Genomic DNA, 18,304 nt, shown 5'->3' with positions numbered 1-18,304 from the left:
AAAAAGAGCCCCCAACAAACCACGGAAATTTCAACGTCGAAAAGCTGCAATCAAAACAGACGGCCAATGGATTCGGCCCTCGACCCTCACACCTGCTGTGAGAGAACACTCTTCAAAAAACCGACTTGCGCGATCAGTGGAACCACATTTCCCGCTCATTACTGGTACGATGAGGAGTGTGAAAAAATGCTTGAAATTCTGGCCGACAGAAAAAACACCCGAAATTTTTTGCAGAGAGTTGAGCGACTTACGGAAGGTTCCAAGACTCTTGTAGGAACAACGATGGCGACCTAGTGACCGATGTCCAGAACGTACTCAGATTATGGAGGGAACACTTTTCGATCCTTTTGAATGGCAGATGCACTGAAAGAAGCGGAAAAGACGAACCCGAGGTCCCAGTCGATGACGATGGAGTCAATATCCCAGCGCCTCACTATGACGAAAAGTGCCAAAGCTGCTTGAGCTGACGTCCTCTCAGCTGAGCTATTTAATTACGATGGCAAGGAGGTAATAAGGTGCATGCCCGACGACTGGAATTCAAGTGCGCTCTACCTATTCCACAGGAAAGGCGACCCCGCCATGCGTGCCAACTATCGCGGGATCAGCCTTTTAAGCATAGGTTGCAAGGTCTTATCGAACGTATTGTCTACCATAGACCAGGTATTCACAATACGCCAAATCTTGGAAAAGACCCGCGAGAAAATGATCGGCACTCACCACCTATTTATCGACTTTAAAGCCGGTTTCGACAGCACTAAAAGGAGTTTCGTATATGCCGCTATGTCTGAATTTGGCCTCCCCTCAAAAATCATACGGCTGTGAAAAATGACATTGAGCAATACCACCAGCTCTGCTCTGTTGCCGTACGCCCCAGACGGGGTTTCAGACAGGGCGACTCTCTTTCATGTGACTTCTTTAATCTGATGTTGGAGAATATGATAAGATCTGCAGAACTGAACCGCTCAGGAACAATTTACTACAAGAGCGTACAATTGCTGGCTTATGCCGATGACACTGACATCATCGGTAAGAAAAACCGCGAAGTCTTTTCTGGCTTTTCCAAGATGGACAAGGAAGCAAAGCGAATGGGTCTGGTGGTAAACGAGGACAAGACGAAGTATATCCTGTCATCAAACAAACAATCAGCACATTCGCGCCTTGGCCCACGTCACTTTTGACAGTTATAATTTTGAGAAAGTAGAGAATTTCGTTTACTTGGGAACCAGCATTAACACCACCGATAATAATGTCAGCATGGAAATCCAACGCAGAATCGCTCTTGCCAACAAGTACTGCTTTGGACTGAGTAGGTAATTCAGGAGTAAAGTCCTCTCTCGACGTACGAAAACCACACTATAAGTCACTCATCATGCCCGTGCTGGTATATGGCGAATTAAAATACAGCGGCTCAACTGGCTTGACCATGTCGTTCGAATGGACACCGACGCCCCATCTCTGAAAGTATTCTGGCTTCATTTGGCATTTCCAATTGGCGTCAGTTGGCTAAAATCGCTTTGGCGGTTACAGCCCAACGAAATCCTTGATGGTGGTACCGGGAGGGGAACGGTACATGACGGTAGGAAGTTTAGTTTGGGTTAAAGTTCTCGTAAAATAAACATGCTCAGTAAAAAGTTAACAATTTAAATCGACGAACAGTTTTATATCAACTTTTGTGAAGATCTGTTTTTTTGTTTTTTGTACAACATATTTACCTCTATTGGTTACAATAATTTTAAGCTATAATAAACAATTTTTTAGTAAGTAAGTTATTGGTTTTGATTTTTTTTTTTTTGTATAGGCCCCCCCCAAGCCCACCTAAATTTCGTTCTGGCTACGCCCATGCATAAGGGTCTAACAGCCGCACTCAGAAACGTTCCTTAAATTAGCTCTAACGGGCACTTAACTAAGGATAGTTATATCTGTTAACTAATGTTTCCTCTCAGAATTAAAAATTATGAAGTAAAAAATTTAAGTATGGCCCCAGTTGCGCCTCTTCATTTTTGTGGCATCACTCACTTTTTTCGTTCAGTTTGAAATAAAATATAAAAATAAGTATTTATATCATTTTGCGCGCACCGGCTCAACAAACGCAATGGCTGAGTGAGCAGAGCACTGGCGTGCCATTCGAGAGATCCGAGTTCGAGTCCTAGGGCAGAAAATTTTCTCTTTCTTTTTTTATTTATTTATTTATTTTTTCTTATTTAATTTTATAAACTATCTGTACTGAATTTTTTAGCTTTTTTGATCTAATTTTCTTTTGGTGTATAGATTTTATTGGTTTAAAAAGAATTTTTGTTTTTTTAATTCAATGAAATTGTTTGCTAAAAGACAAACAAGACCAATAAGAGACCACTTCTGCCTTTCAACTCACCTCAGTCTTTCGAGAGACAAAAGTTGATAATTTCGGGATAGAGCTAGGGCTGATTTTCTGTGGAGCGGGAAATAAAAGAATACAACTGTGTTAGAAAATTGTTTATTTCTGAAATTTATGGAACTCAACTTACCACGTCTGTCTTCTATAGAGATCGCCAGAAAACTAACATCCTCGGCTTACTTAAACGTTAGAGAGTCTGGAGTAGTAAGCGGAGCTTTTTGACGAGCGCGGTAAGTTAGGGTTGCCATTTGGCGAACGGAGTGAACATTCTGCCCGCCTTGCAGTATTACTGCGAAAAGCATAATTCACAATTTATGTAATAGATTCATAGGTAGTGGATTACATTTCAGAGGTTCATATATATACTCACATATATTAAGCGCAATTCAAAGTACAATTCATCTTAATAAACTTATCTAACACAATTTTCTAATTTAACTACATATATTACAATTAAAATGTGTTGAGGCTTGCCTAGTGAGTCACGCCTGAAATAACCCATCCTCGTAGCGTATTTTGTGCAACCAACTGTCCCGCAATGGAGGGCATCAGGCCAGGCTGTAAGAGTTTGGCGTAGAGATCCGCGCCTAGTATCATCTCGACGGGTGCTGCTTTATGGAAGGAGGGATCGAGTTGTTAAAGGCTTGCAAGGTCTGTTGCGATAACGAACGCAGCGGGGTCGGCGTTGGGCTGATGGTCTCAATGTTAGCGCAGACGGAGAACTCTTCATGACCACCAAGATTATTACATAGCGTGAGATAGTATACTCCACCAGCTCCACGCACTGGAGTACGGAGTTGCAGCCTTGCGAAGGTAGCAGCGGAAATTGTGGTCGCCGGACTCGCGGGGCTGAGGACAGCCCGCACTGCGGTGAACCTATCCGCAGTACGTATACGTATTAACACCCTGGGTGATACCGCCAACATCTGCTGCCAGGGGAGTGCTGCTGATCGTCGCTCTATTATATTTCGCACATTTCGTCGACGACGGGCACCTTGACCACGCCTTCTTTTCGACTGGGGTAGCCGACGAGACGAGTCGAGTCTCGTTCGGTCAGGGATGCGCCGCTGAGACGAATCGAGTCTGAGTCGGTCGCTTCCATGCCGCCAGTCTGATCGGAAGACACCCGCTCGCTGAAGTCGGCGAGACGAATCGAGTTTGGCTCGATCCTCATCGAGCGGTGTGAGCTGAAAGTGCTGCGTGGTGCAACGTGGAGCTGATTGCGTCCTATTTAGTGGTGGCCGGTACGGGTGTAAGAGTGCTGCATTGGTCGGTAGTGTGTTTTCCGGTTTCGTTTTTATTTGCTCGTTTGATCCACTGTTTTCGATTTCCGCCATCATTGCTTCTTCTTCTTCCACTTGCTGTGCCCAAGTAAGCTTGACGACGTCCTCATCACTTTCTTCTTCTATGTCGGAGCTGGGGTTATGCAGCATAGTATGGCGGGCTTTCCCACATCGTTTGCACCAAATTACACTATCGCATTCGTTTATGGCATGGTTCGAAGCGAGGCAGTTGCTACAATAGCGATATATGAGAGCCGTTTTCAACCGTATTTCGAGAGTCATTCGGCGCAATTCAGCGCACAACCGGAGAGGATGATTTTCCTTACACAGACCACAGGCGAATTGAGACATTTTCTAAAGAAGACAAATATAGTTAGTTGAAAGAAAATCTAGTGTGTTTCGTTTGGTAAAAGAACTAGTTTGACTACTGGTCTACTTATTATACCGCGCTGTGTTTGAACGTCAACGATGCGCACTTTGTCATCTGACCCGGGATGAATCTTTACTATCCTGCCTAATCTCCACTCGTTTGGAGGTATGTTTTCTACGCGAATAATTACTAAGTCGTTGACACTTAGGTTTCTCTGCGGATATTTCCACTTATGCCGTTTTTGTAATTCTGATAAATATTCAGATTTCCATCTTTGGCAGAACATCTGGTTCATGGCTTTTAACTTTTGCCATCGATTGACCAAGGATATGGGGTTATCATTGATTTCCGGTTCCGCTTTCGCCAGGAGAGGAGCACCAACCAGAAAGTGTCCTGGAGTTTAGCGGTGTGAAATCACTAATGTTATCCGACATAGGACTTATGGGGCGAGAGTTTAAACATGCTTCTATTCTGGCTAGTAGAGTAGATAATTCTTCGAATGTGTATTTCATTGAAGCTGCAATTTTCCGGAAGTGGGTTTTGAAGCTTTTAACTCCTGCTTCCCACAAGCCTCCCATATGACGAGCCCCTGCAGGAATGAAATGCCAATTTATTTCCGAAAAATTACCGCTGTTGGCTATGGCTTCGGTCCATGACTTTAGAAATGCCTTAAAATCTCTTTTGATTTCTCGTGAAGCTCCTACGAAGTTTGTGCCGTTATCTGAATATATGTGATTTGGACAACTTCGGCGAGAAACAAATCTTGACAGGGCTGCCATAAATGAGGCGGTTGAAAGATCGCTTGTGGCTTCAAGATGTATGGCCTTTGTAGAAAAACATACAAATACACATACATAGCCCTTTGTAATCAAACACGCTCGACCTGTGAAGTTTTTCACGTCAAATGGGCCGGTGAAATCGACACCCGTGGTTTCAAGGGGTCTCATTATTTGCGTTCTTGATGCTGGAAGAGCAGCCATTAGTTGGGTTTTCTCCCGTTTTTTATACACAACGCAAGTTTTGCAATTGTGTATAGTGGATCTAATGAGATTCTTAGCTTTCACAATCCAATATCGCATGCGTAAAAGACGCAGGACTAGCTGGTTGCCGCCGTGAAGTGAGACCAAGTTAATAAATTTTACCATTAGTTTGGAAAAATGGCAGCCATATGGCAATATGATTGGGTGTCGTTCGTCGAAGCTCATTGAAGGAGCGTTATTTAAGCGGCCGCCGACTCTAAGAAGTCCGCCGTCGTCAATGAACGGGGTCAACGACAAAATTGTGGACTTTTTTCCCACAGGCTGTTTGTTTTTTAACTCCACATATTCAGAAGTATAATGGGCTTTTTGGGAGATTTGAATAAGCCTTGATTGGACGAATTTGGTTTCATTGCGAGTGATAACTGGGGAATTTGAGCGTTCCTTGTACGATGGATGAACCCGTTTAAAGAACCTAAAAATTCGAGCAATTACTCGAATGGCCCTTGAAAAGCTTGAAAAGCGTTCTAAAATATCTTCAAATGGAAGCACTGACGCTGTATGGACCCGAATAGCCTTTTCCTCGAGTGTGGTTTCAAAGTTTTCATTGCTATGGAGTTTTAACCAATTTGCTTGGCTGAGTTTAAGCCACTTGGGACCATGCCACCAAAGTTTATTTTCGTTTAACTCTTGAGGAAAGAGACCACGACTAGCGAGGTCTGCGGGGTTCTCTTCGGAGTTAACATGATTCCAGTTCTCTATTCTTGTACTTTCTGCGATTTTGGGAACTCTGTTGGCTACAAATGTAGACCACGAGCATGGTGGCTTGCTTAACCAAGTGAGAACGATTGTGGAATCCATCCAGAAGTATAACCCTTGGTATTCTATACCAATTTGGGGCAGAAGAAAATCTACCATATTAGATAGAAGAACTGCTCCACATAATTCTAATCTCGGTATAGAGATGGTTTTTACAGGAGCCACCTTTGTTTTAGCTAGAAGCAAATTTGTTTCAACATTTAAACTCGCATCCTGCACACGAGTATAAATAGCAGCTCCATACGCCTTTTCTGACGCGTCGCAAAACCCGTGAAACTGTATGTGACAGTTTGGCCTATAACTCACCCATCTGGGGATTCTTATAGAATTAATATGAGGGTAGTTATCCCATTTTATTTTTTCTAGCGAAATTTGCTGCACCAGAATTTTTGCTACCACAGTAATTGGACTTAACCAGCCTGCGGGATCGAATAATTTGGCAATTGTGGACAAAACTTCTCGTTTTGTAAACGAGCCTTTGTTATCCAAAGATTTTGCCAAGAAATAAAACTGATCCGTTTTTGCGTTCCATCGGATGCCTAATGTCTTAGCCTCGCTGGTATTGTGTATTTCAAGAAAGTCAGTAGCTAGTAGGTGATTTCTTTGCAGGCCTAAGAGAATTTGTTTACTATTTGAAGTCCACTTTCTTAGTGGAAAACCTGCCGAGTTTAAGGCCTCAATAAGTTGGTCTCGTGCTTTAACTGCCTCAGGTATGTCATGTGCGCCAGCTAGAACATCATCCACATATGTACTAGAGTTAAGGATTTCTGATGCTAGGGGATATTTCAACTTCGTGTCCTTGGCCAGCTGTAACAAAGTGCGAATTGCCAAATATGGTGCGCAATTGAGACCGAAGACCTGTCTAACTGAAAGTCCTTGATCTCCCCTTCTAAAGAATCTCGAAAGAGGATTCTTTGATATGTGGTGTGCTTGGGGTTCACGATTATTTGTCGGTACATTTTCTCGATGTCCGCATTGAATACATATCTAAGTAATCTCCACCTTACAATTAAAATTGTCAAATCAGTTTGGAGAGGAGGACCTGTGTATAAAATATCATTTAGGCTGACTCCATTCGAATTGGGACAAGACCCGTTAAATACCACTCGCAGTTTCGAAGTGGTGCTCTCAGGTTTATGAAGAGCGTGGTGTGGAAGATAGTAATTATTAGAAGGATCTTCGAATTTGTCATATCGAACTTCGTGCATATGACCTAAATCCACAAATTCTTAAAGAACCTTGCTGTGTTCCTCCTTTATTAAGGGTTTTTTGCTTAGAGACGTTTCACTTCTTAGAAATTGCCTCATCGCGATATGACGAGAAGCGCCTATATGTGCCCTTGGAGGTGAAAGTTTGAAAGAGAGCGAAACTACATACCGACCTTCTTCATTGCGGAAGGTGGTATCTGTATAGAACCGCTCGCACTGTTCTTCCTCGACCGTAAGAAGCTTAGTCTTTGGTACTTCTTCTAACTCCCAAAATTTGGTGAGTTGTTGATCTAGTGAGACCTCATTAAAATATGTTGAGTAAGTGGTGTTTAAGTTCTTTCCACTTGTCCCGAGTCCGGTTAGGATCCATCCGAACACCGTGCGTTGAGCCATGAGAGAGCTGAGGATATTCTTCTTTATCCCATTTAAAATAACCTTTGGATAAAGGTCTCCACCAATTAATAAGTCAATATGTTGACTCTTAAAGAAGTTTTTGTCTGCCAGTGGGATGTCAGGAAGCGTTTTAAAAATAGCGTCACTGATTGAATGTGATGGCAGTAGACCTGTCAGCTTTGGAAGTACCTAAGCAACCCCCTTTATTCGGAAACCCTTGTTACGAGGGGAGCCAATGCTGAAGGTACAAACTTGCTGTACCCTTCCAGAGATGGCTTCGGATACCTGTGCGCGTATACCTTTGCTAGGCAGATTGGGGCGCTTTTGTAGGCTTTCAGAGATAAAAGTCCCCTCAGATCCTGAATCTAATAAGGCTCTGACAGTGTATGTGTTATTTCTGTGACAAATGGTCACCATGGCAGTCCCTAGGAGCATACATCGCTTATTGTCAACAGGGCAATTGGAAGTATTTGCTTTGACGGATGCCGTATGGGACTTAGTCGACGTCTGTTCTGTATTTGAGGAAGACGGTTCTTCAATTTGCTCTCTATAAAGCATAGTATGATGCCTTTTTTGTATTTGGCACACGTGAAACTACTCTTGCAGTCATTTATTTCATGTGCATCTGACAAGCAGTTAAGGCAGAGGTGGTGTTTTCTCACGGCATTAAGTCTTGCATTGGGACTAATCTCCAAAAACCTTTGACATGTTTTTAGGATATGAGCTTGCGAAGAACAGATTTTGCATCTGATATTATGCGTCTTAACGAGATGGGTATTTACTCTCTTTGTTTGCATTTGATTATATTGCTTGAAGTTGTTTGACCGATTACTATTAGCTGATATGCTGGCTTTGGGATGGACGTTAGAGTTTCCCTTGAGATCGGACACTGTTTCAAGCGTTTGAAACCTATTGGTTAGAAATATGTCTAAGTCCACCCATTTTGGTATCTCTGTTTTTGTTTCTAGGGTTTGTTCCCACAGGGCAAGAGTATTTTCGGGGAGCCTAGTTGAACACATATATGTGAAAACCGCATCCCAACATTCAATGTTTATGCCCTGCAGTTTGAGCGCCGAAATGCAGCTTTTAATTTCGCGCTGCAAGTTTTTCAGCGCTGCTCCTGACTCTGAAAAGATATGCGGCAAATTGAACAATATTTTCAATTGAGAGTTTATAAGAATTCGCTTATTTTCATACCACGCAGTTAAATTTGCCCATGTTAACGCAAACCCATCATTAGTGAGGGGGGATTTCTGTACTATTTCCCTCGCCCCACCTTGAGTTTTTTGATTAAGATGGACAAGTTTTTCCAGCGGAGATAATCTAGCGTTGTTCCGATAAATGGCGGTAAACTTGTCCCTAAAGGAGGGCCACTGTAGATAATCACCATGAAATATTTCGGTATCGCATGGAGGTAGGTGGATACTAGACAGCACTGGCATCTCGACCATCCATTCAGGTTGAAAACTTGTCGAATTTGTATTTTGATTAAAGGCCGTGAGATTGTGTATGTGTTCCCCATTAAAGCTCCGCAGCAAACATATGCTTGGTAGCAGTTGGAATATTTGAGCTTGATGGATTTTACAGTAGCCTCGTGATCTGTATCCGTTGTATTAAACTTCGACAAAAAATTTTTGTATTCAGCCTTAACTTCTGCCCAGAGCGATTTTTACTCCTCTTGTTGAATTTCGAGGTTGAAAGTGTTTTGATTCGTGACTGTGGGCGTAATACCTGCTTCGAATTCCAAAAGAGCGTCTGCCGCTTGAAAGAATTGATTTAATGATGCCATTGTATTATCAGAAGATTTCAAAATATTGTTAAATGACAACAATTATTTGAAACAACTAAAACAATAAAGATATTTGGTTGATAAATTGACTAGCGATTGATTATATCTATATAGTGTTGGAAATACTTGGGTAAACGATCGAATCCTACAGCAGGATTTAAAAACTCTTATAAAATCTCAAAAATGTTTGAATAAAGTTGTTATAGTTTCGACAGTTGCTTGATATTAGATAAAATTAAAAAAAAAATAAAAATAAAATCGATAATTCACAAAGTAAAAGTACCCGAACGTCTAGTTGGAATTGATTTCGAAAGTCCAAACAAACAGTACAAATATTTAATGAAATAATTATTGAACGTTTAGTAATGATCGAGACTCTAAAAAGTGCAGCGTTAGAACGTTAAAATTGAAGAGAAACACCGAATTTCTTTATAAATTCTAAGCACCGGACCACCAAATATTATTTAAATTATCTATTAAAATCCTTTGTGTTCTTGGACGATTAAAATTGCTTTAGTTGTAACGCGAATCAGATGAGCATTAATTAAAAAAAACTTAAACGAACTCCAATTTACATTTAACTGCTTGCAGTGAAACCGCACAGTATTTACCACACAGAAAAGGTGTCAGAAAAAATCTTTATTTCCTTAGCGCTTTCTATTGTATTTATCGCAACAACATACACGCACTTGCTATAAACAGTCACAACTTTAAGGGTTGGCTGTAAAGAATACACCAAAACTGCAATCACTTCACTGTAGATATTCATTATTTTACTAATTATTATATGTACAATTCAAGTTAAAAAGCAAATAATTTATTTATAAACACCAATTACAAATTTTTATTTAAATTTTTTGGCCGATGTTTGCCCACTGTTGTTTGGTTGCTGGGTAGACTCCCTTTTGAATGCGTATGCGCTGTTGTTGTTGTTGTTCAGCTTAACTCCCACACTGCTGCTCTGATACTCTGTGTTTTCCTTTGTGTGTTTGATGTATATATATATTTATTTTTATTTTTTCAATTCACACACGCGTTACAGCATATAAATACGGAAGTATTTTAGGTGTTCGCTAATCGTAGCGATAATATGTAGATTTATATGTACGTACATATAAATATGCTTTATTAGTGCAAAACAAACAAAGTTGCGAATTTAGAACAAAGAAGGACGCGTGAGAAACTCCTGAATTTTCAACGAGTTAAGAGTGTTCGGATCTGTACTTTCCGGTGTTCGCGTTAAGAAAAAACAAATTCTCTCGCTTTTCTCTTCCTTTTAATAAATAGTTACCACTTTTAAAATAGTTCCATTTAAGCTTTATCTCTTTTATTTTGTATATACATATGTATGTATGTACATATGTATATTCTACTCCAACCTTCTAAAGGTGAGTGTTGCTTTAAACTTCGCGAATTATATACATATGTTAAGAATAATCGACGTGAAAGCGAGAGTTAAACTATTTTATGTACATGTACATAAATAGGTGGTAAATAATAATTTTATGTACAATATGTGTACATATGTACGTATATCGGTAATGTATGTAATGGTATGGTAAGAAGCGGTATTTATTTAAAATTTTAACCAAGGATATATAGGTATTGTACTTATCGAAGTGCACTAACAAAGAATTGTCTTTTGTGACCTTTAAATTTTATTTTTTTTTTATGCAAAAGCGAGCTGCCAAAATAAGTTTGAACCCTCACTTTTGCTTAGATATTTTCTTACCGCTTTACCGTAGATGCAGAACCAATTTAAAATTGTACCTGTTTGTTTGCAGTTGATTGATGTACGGAATTTTAAATTTTCACCAACAATGCGTCATTGTCTTAATTTCCCTTCTTCGAGAAAATCCGGTTTGAAGGACCAGTGATAATTTCGGGATAGAGCTGGGCTGATTTTCTGTGGAGCGGGAAATAAAAGAATACAACTGTGTTAGAAAATTGTTTATTCACGTCTGTCTTCTATAGAGATCGCCAGAAAACTAATATCCTCATCTTACTTAAACGTTAGAGAGCCTGGAGTAGTAAGCGGAGCTCTTTGACGAACGCGGTAAGTTAGGGTTGCCATTTGGCGAACGGAGTGAAGAAAAGTCTTCATATTTCGGCAACTAGCTTGAAAGCCCTTTTCGGTATTTCGAATAACTAGTTGACAGATAAGCTAATAGTGTTATCATATTTATCGCTTAGCAATAAGGTTTCTAAAAACTAAACAAAATGAAAATCAGGAAAAAGTAAAAATTTTAGAAACTGAAACTGAAAGAAAAAAGAACAATCAAAAAAGTTTCCAAACGTTAAATAAAATAGAAAATATGAATTTTTAAAGCGATGAAACTTAAAAAAAATTGTATTAAAAAAGTTCGTTGCCGAGGATTGAACTCGGATCTCTTGAATGGCACGAAAGTGCTCTGCTCACTAGGCCATTGCCACTGTTACAGCAACGTTTTCGAAATTGAAATTTATTGAAAACAAACAAAAAATTTCAAAATCATTCGTTAAAAGGTTAAGTAGAGGTTTTTTTTACTTACCTTTAATGTTCATTAAATGCCGTTAACGAATCATTAACTGACTCTGAGAGGGAATGTTTCCAAATCGTTACTGAGGGACACCTTAAGTAATCATTTAACGACTCTGAGTGCGGCTGTTAGTGACATTTTTTGAAACTATAAGTTATACCCATGTTGTGATAGACGGAAGGCATGCTTCCAGTGTTTTGGACGTACGTACACTTCGAGGCCCAAACATCGACTCGGACCACTATCTTGTTGCAGCCAAGATACGCACCCGCCTCTGTGCAGCAAAAAAGTGCGCCCGAATATGCAAGGAAAGCTTAACGTCGAAAAGCTGGAATCAAAACAGACAGCCAATGCATTCGCTACTCGACTCTCACTCTTCAACAAACCGACATATGCGAGCAATGGAACCACATTTCCGGCTCATTAAGTACCGCTGCCGAAGAAGTAGTCGGATTTCAGCGAGCCCGAAAGAACAACTGGTACGATGAGGAGTGTCAGGAAGCTGCAAAAGAAAGATGCCGCCTACAAGGCCACGCTGCGATCGGGCGCAACGCGCGCTATGTGGCACCGCTATAGGGATCTGAAGAGGGAAGCGAGACGTATTTGCCGCAATAAGAAGAGAGAGGCTGAAATACGTGAGTGCGAAGGGCTTGTAATTCTGGCCGACAGGAAGAATGCCCGAAGATTTTTCCAGAGAGTTAGGCGACTTACCGAAGGTTTCAAGACCAGGGCGTACTCCTGTAAGAACAACTACCGATGTCCAGAGCGTATTTAAATTATGGAGGGAACACTTTTCCGCCCTACTAATTGGTAGCAGCACGGAAAGTTGTAGAGAAGAAGAACCCGAGCCCGCAGTCGATGATGACGGAGTCGACGTTCCACCGCCTGACTATGACCAGGTGCGTATAGCAATAACGCGGCTGAAAAACAACAAAGCCGCTGGAGGTGACAGCCTACCAGCTGAGCTATTCATGTACGGCGGCAAGGAGTTCATAAGGTGCATGCATCAACTCTTGTGCAGAATATGGTCAGATGAACGCATGCCGGACGACTGGAATTTAAGTGTGCTCTGCCCAATCCACAAGAAAGCTGACCCCGCCATTCGCGCCAACTACCGCGGGATCAGCCTTCTAAGCATAGGTTACAAGGTCTTATCGGGCGTATTATGTGAAAGACTGAAGCCCACCGTCAATGAACTGATTGGGCCTTATCAGAGTGGCTTTAGGGCTGGAAAATCCGCCATAGACCAGATATTCACAATACGCAAAATCTTGGAAAAGAACCGCGAGAGAAGAATCGACACTCACCACCTATTTGTCAACTTCAAAGCCGATTTCGACAGCACTAAAAGGAGTTACCTATATGCCGCTATGTCTGAATTTGGCATTCCCGCCAAACTGAAATGACGTTGAGCAATACCACCAGCTCCATCATAATTGGGAAAGACTTCTGCGAGCCGTTCGCCACCAAACGTGGCTTCTGACAGGGCGACTCTCTTTCATGTGACTTTTTTAATATGATTTTGGAGAAGATAATAAGAGCTGCAGAATTGAGCCGCTCAGGAACAGCTCAGTACGGGCGTGCAATAGCTGGCTTATGCCGATGACATCGATATCTCTTCTGCCTTTTCCAAGTTGAATAAGGAAGCAAAGCGAATGGGTCTGGTGGTAAACGAGGACAAGACGAGGTATCTCCTGTCATCAAACAAACAGCCTGCACATTCACGCCTTGGCACCCACGTCACTGTTGAGAATTATAATTTCGAGAAAATAGAGAATTTCGTATACTTGGGAACCAGCATTAACACCGATAATAATGTCAGTACGGAAATCCAACGCAGATTCACTCTTGCCAACAAGTGATACTTTGGACTGAGAAAAGTCCTCTCTCGGCGTACGAAAACCACACTCTATAAGTCACTAATCATGCCCGTGCTGGTATATGGCGCAGAAGCATGGACAATGACAGCATCCGATGAGGCGGCTCTTGGAGTATTCGAGAGAAAGATTTTGTGAAAAATTTACGGGCCTTTACGCGTTAGCGACGGCGAGAACTGCAGACGATGGAACGATGAGCTGTATGAGCTTTACAACGACATGGATATAGTGCAGCGAATTAAAATACAGCGGCTTCGCTGGCTTGGTCATTTCGTTCGAATGGACACCGATGCTCCTGAAAGTATTCAACTCGGAACCCGCTGGTGGTAACAGAGGAAGAGGAAGGCCTCCACTAAGATGGGAAGACCAGGTGGAGAAGGACTTGGCTTCACTTGGCATTTCCAATTGGCGCCAGTTGGCACAGAAAAGAAACGACTTGCGTGCTTTGTTGAACTCGGCCAAAATCGCTTAGGCGCTACAGCGCCAAATAAGATGAAGAGGAAGAAGAAGAAGAATTTATAATTATAAATATGTATATATGGCTGTTTAAAGTACAAAACCGCGAATCAAGATAATGCAAAACAGCGTATGTGACGTTGCCCAAATAGAGTGTATAATAGGGTGGTCCAAAAAGAGTAAAGTCGGAATTGTAATGCTTTCGCCCCCAAGGATTGTTCTATATCGAAAAAAAGTATACACTTATTCAGTGTTGCCGCGAAACATTTTTAGCGGTAGCTAAATTCAGGCTAAAAAAGGGCTAAAAAAGAGCTAAAAATGGTCGTTGTGGCTAAAAATGGTAGCTAAATTTTTTTACCTACATATAAATATATAAGTATACACGCAAACATTTTCTATAAGTAATGATATAGAAAAACAATGAACTCTGGAAAGAATTAATATTTTATTCAACAAAAAAACTTGTTGTGTAACACATAAAGCATATTAAGGGCCGCCAACTTACCTATTTTAAAGTATAGTTAAATCCTTAATGGATAAGATAACGGCCCAGAAACGTAAAAAACATACATATACATATGTATGTACAGTTTAAAAATTAATTTCTTACATAAACAAAAAAATGAGATCACATTAAGAATACATAAGTACTAGAATCATATCTATATACAGTGTCGGACAATACTAAATAACTTAAATAATTTCAAACTATGCTTCGAAAAATATCCATTTGTAAAAGAAATTTTTAAAATGTTATGTTATAATTTACAAAGAATTAAAATGTCGGTGCTTTATTATTGTCCGACGCTGTATGTATCAAACAAACAAAAGAGTATTCATTTAATGAACTCATAGTAAAATAATTTAATCTATAAACATTTTTTTCACACATTAAATATTTATATCTATACCAATACTATCATCGCTAAGCGATTCGTCGTTACAATTTTGTTCATTTCTCATTAACCTGACGATATCATCTGTAAAATCAAAATCATGACAACATTTCTGTACATTTTTTAAGCCATATCTTACAGTTAATAAAGCGTTTAACATTGCAAAATTCATTTTATTTCTGTGCTTATTTTTAACGAAATTTATTATAGAAAACGTCCAAATTTAGCCACCAAAGGGCTAAAACGGCAACACGGCACTTATTTTTTTATTTTGAAATCAACACATATTTGGAGGTCGCTCAAAGCGCTCAAAGTTTTCCATGTATTTTTATATGGGAAAAATAAAACTTTCGTAGAAATGCTATAGAATTTTTGAAAATCAATATTTTTCGATCGGAAAACTCTGGTTCTCTTCAGCATACTTTCAATAATAATGCCCAGTTGTTTATTTAACCATTTTTTAATACTAGCGAGTTTTTTTGGTCGCCCCATTGCATTTTTCGGGGTTTTTGTGAGTTTCTGGCGGATCTATAAATTATAGGTTCGATGAAAATTGGTTAAAAGAACAATTGGGTATTATTATTGGGAATCTACTGCAGATAAACAGAGTTTTCTGGTAGAAAAATATTGATTGTTAACTATTCTATACCATTTCTACGAAAAGTTGTTTTTTCCCCATATAAAATACATGGAAAATTTTGGGCTCAAACCTCTAAATATTTTTTGATTTCAAAATAAAGAAATAAGGGTATATTTTTTTCGGTATAGAACAATCCTACGGGGTGAGAGCATAAAAATTCCGACTTTACTTCTTCAGATGCATTTTTGGACCACTTTGGGCATTAAATTTTTTCTCTTGGCTACTCTGTGCAAAATTCCTGCGAAAAATTTCTTGTCCAACGCGACATGTTACTGGTTTAGCTCGCAAGTTGTATTGGCTAACATTTTGATTATACGCTTTTTCGATGTTTTCCGCAAATCTTTTCTTAGCAGTTGGAGTTGATCATCACGTGCAATAACAGATACAGGTTCATCCAGAAGATTTATGTTTCTTAAAAGTATATAAGTTGATGCGTGCGTGACCATGTCAAAACCATACAAAGCATGGTATGGGGAGCATTAAATTGATTGATGCAGTGAGTTGCGCTATGCACTGCTAACGGAACTGATATTTACATCCCATTCCAGAAGGTCTTGTTTCAAAAAGGCCCTTATTGCGGCAATCAGCGAACGGTTCACATGCTCGGAAGCATTGGACTGCAGGAAGTATAAAGCCGTAAGTATATGTCTAATACTAAATTTGGTAAGAAAGGCTTGAAAATCGTTTGATTTGAATTGGGAACCGTTATCGCTTATGACGACTTCTGGTACGCCATAAAGATGAAAAATTTGCTTAGTCAAGAAAACTTAAATTTTTAATGAAGTAAATTTCTTCAAGGGACATAACCAATGAAATTTCGTCAAATGGTCGAAAACTGTGAACAATCCTATATTACCTTGCTTGCTTCGCGGGTATGGCCCTAAAATATCTATATAGAGTCGTTGGAAATGACGATTAGACATTGCCATGTAACCCATGCGAGGTTTTAAGCAGACATCTGTCGATTTAGTTGTCTTGCAAATTTCGCAATTTCTCACATAATCTCTTACATCTTTAACCATGCCTGGCCAATAAAAATACCTTTTTAATAAGTCAAGTGTTTTCGCCATACCTCCATGCGCAGCGACCACATTGTCATGTGCACGTGAAAGGACATCTGTTTTCATCTGTGAAGGAATCCAAAATTTCCGCGTATGTTGCTCTTGTACTTCAACGCCTTGATAGTGTTCCGTGCATATGTATAAGTACTTTTCAACTACTTTGATATCGGGATACTTTGTCTGGTTGGCGTTAAATTTTCTTTTTTAAAGTTTCATATTCAGGACTGGTAAAATAGGGAGAACCCAAATCTATTTCTGGTGTGCTACTTTCCAGGCTACAAATTTCATCAGCATACATTCGCTGAAGCTAAGAATTCGCGTTCCGTTAGCTATAGTTGCGTTGAGTGGTGTTAAGTTTTTTGGACATGAAGGCCACAGGACGTTCAGCGCCATCGTCTGAAATTTGAGTGTGTATAGCGTCAATACCAAAATCGCTCCAGACAAATTTCTTCTTCGTAGACACAACTTCGGTTATCGGAAAAGTGACATCAGAAAAGTTTTCGATAAAGCGTCGGTACCAACCGGCTAAGCCGAGAAGTCCCCGAACTTGTTTAAGGTTCTTTGCTACGGGCCACGGAAGTATCGACTGTATTTTTCCGGAACTGTTGCTACACCACCGTTACCTATTACGTAGCCAAGTTATTTAACCTGTGTCACAAAAAATTTGCTTTTACCGATGTTCAGAGTTAGGTTGGCCTTAAGAAATTGCTCTGCGGTTCTTACCAGGATGCCTAAGTGCGTTTCGAAACTGTCAGATTCAACACACAAGTCGTCCAGATAGCCAAACTCACAATGCCAATGTTATGCCAAATGGCATAACTGTGAACTGATATAAAGGACGTCCCGGTATTGTGAAAGCGGTAATGGGCTTCGATTCCCCGGAAAGCGGTATTTGCCAGTAAGCATCTTTGAGGTCTAATTATTATGGAAATTAAATTGGCCTTTGGTAAGCGAGCGAAAATGTGAAGGTAACGGGTAAGCGGCTTTTTTGGTTACTTCGTTTACCTTATGCGCATCCAAGCATTAACGCAGTTTTCCTGGTTTGATCACCAAACGCATAGACGAACTCCACGGACTTGTTGTCTCTTCTATTACACCAAATGCGAGCATCCTGTCGATTTCCTTAAACATTAACAATTCGACAGCAGGCGAGATAAGATAAAACCATTGCTTGACGGTTTTCGCATTTCCGATATCGATTTCGTGCCTGATTATCTTAGTTTTACCTATACCCTGCGTTTCGAAAATAGGAAATAAAGACTTCACAGCCTTCAGCTGTTTCCTTTGGTTAGCAGTTAAAGGTAAGCATTTCTCATCAGCAGGAGTTGTGGTTGCATTTTCATCAGAGGAAGAAGAAATTGCTGCAATGATATTGGGAGCTAATCGAAACTCTTTCCAGAAGTTTACACCCAATATAAACCTTTTAGGCAATGATGGCATAATATGTAATTCAATGGATTTAACTTCTGTCCCGTATTTCATGTCTACGATAATTGTACCAACAATTGCGTGTGCTTTCCCATCAGCAGTGGCGGCCGAGGACGATACCTTGCGAAATGTGGGAATATGTGAAAAATTAGTTTTAGCCAAATCTGCGCCGATTACACTGATATTAGCACCAGTATCAAGCAATCCTAATTCC

This window comes from Rhagoletis pomonella, unplaced genomic scaffold, assembly GCF_013731165.1.
Source record: "Rhagoletis pomonella isolate Grant_MI unplaced genomic scaffold, Rhpom_1.0 Rhpom_scaffold_00159, whole genome shotgun sequence".
In the NCBI taxonomy this organism is placed as follows: domain Eukaryota; kingdom Metazoa; phylum Arthropoda; class Insecta; order Diptera; family Tephritidae; genus Rhagoletis; species Rhagoletis pomonella.
Note: the sequence above shows the minus strand (reverse complement) of the source record.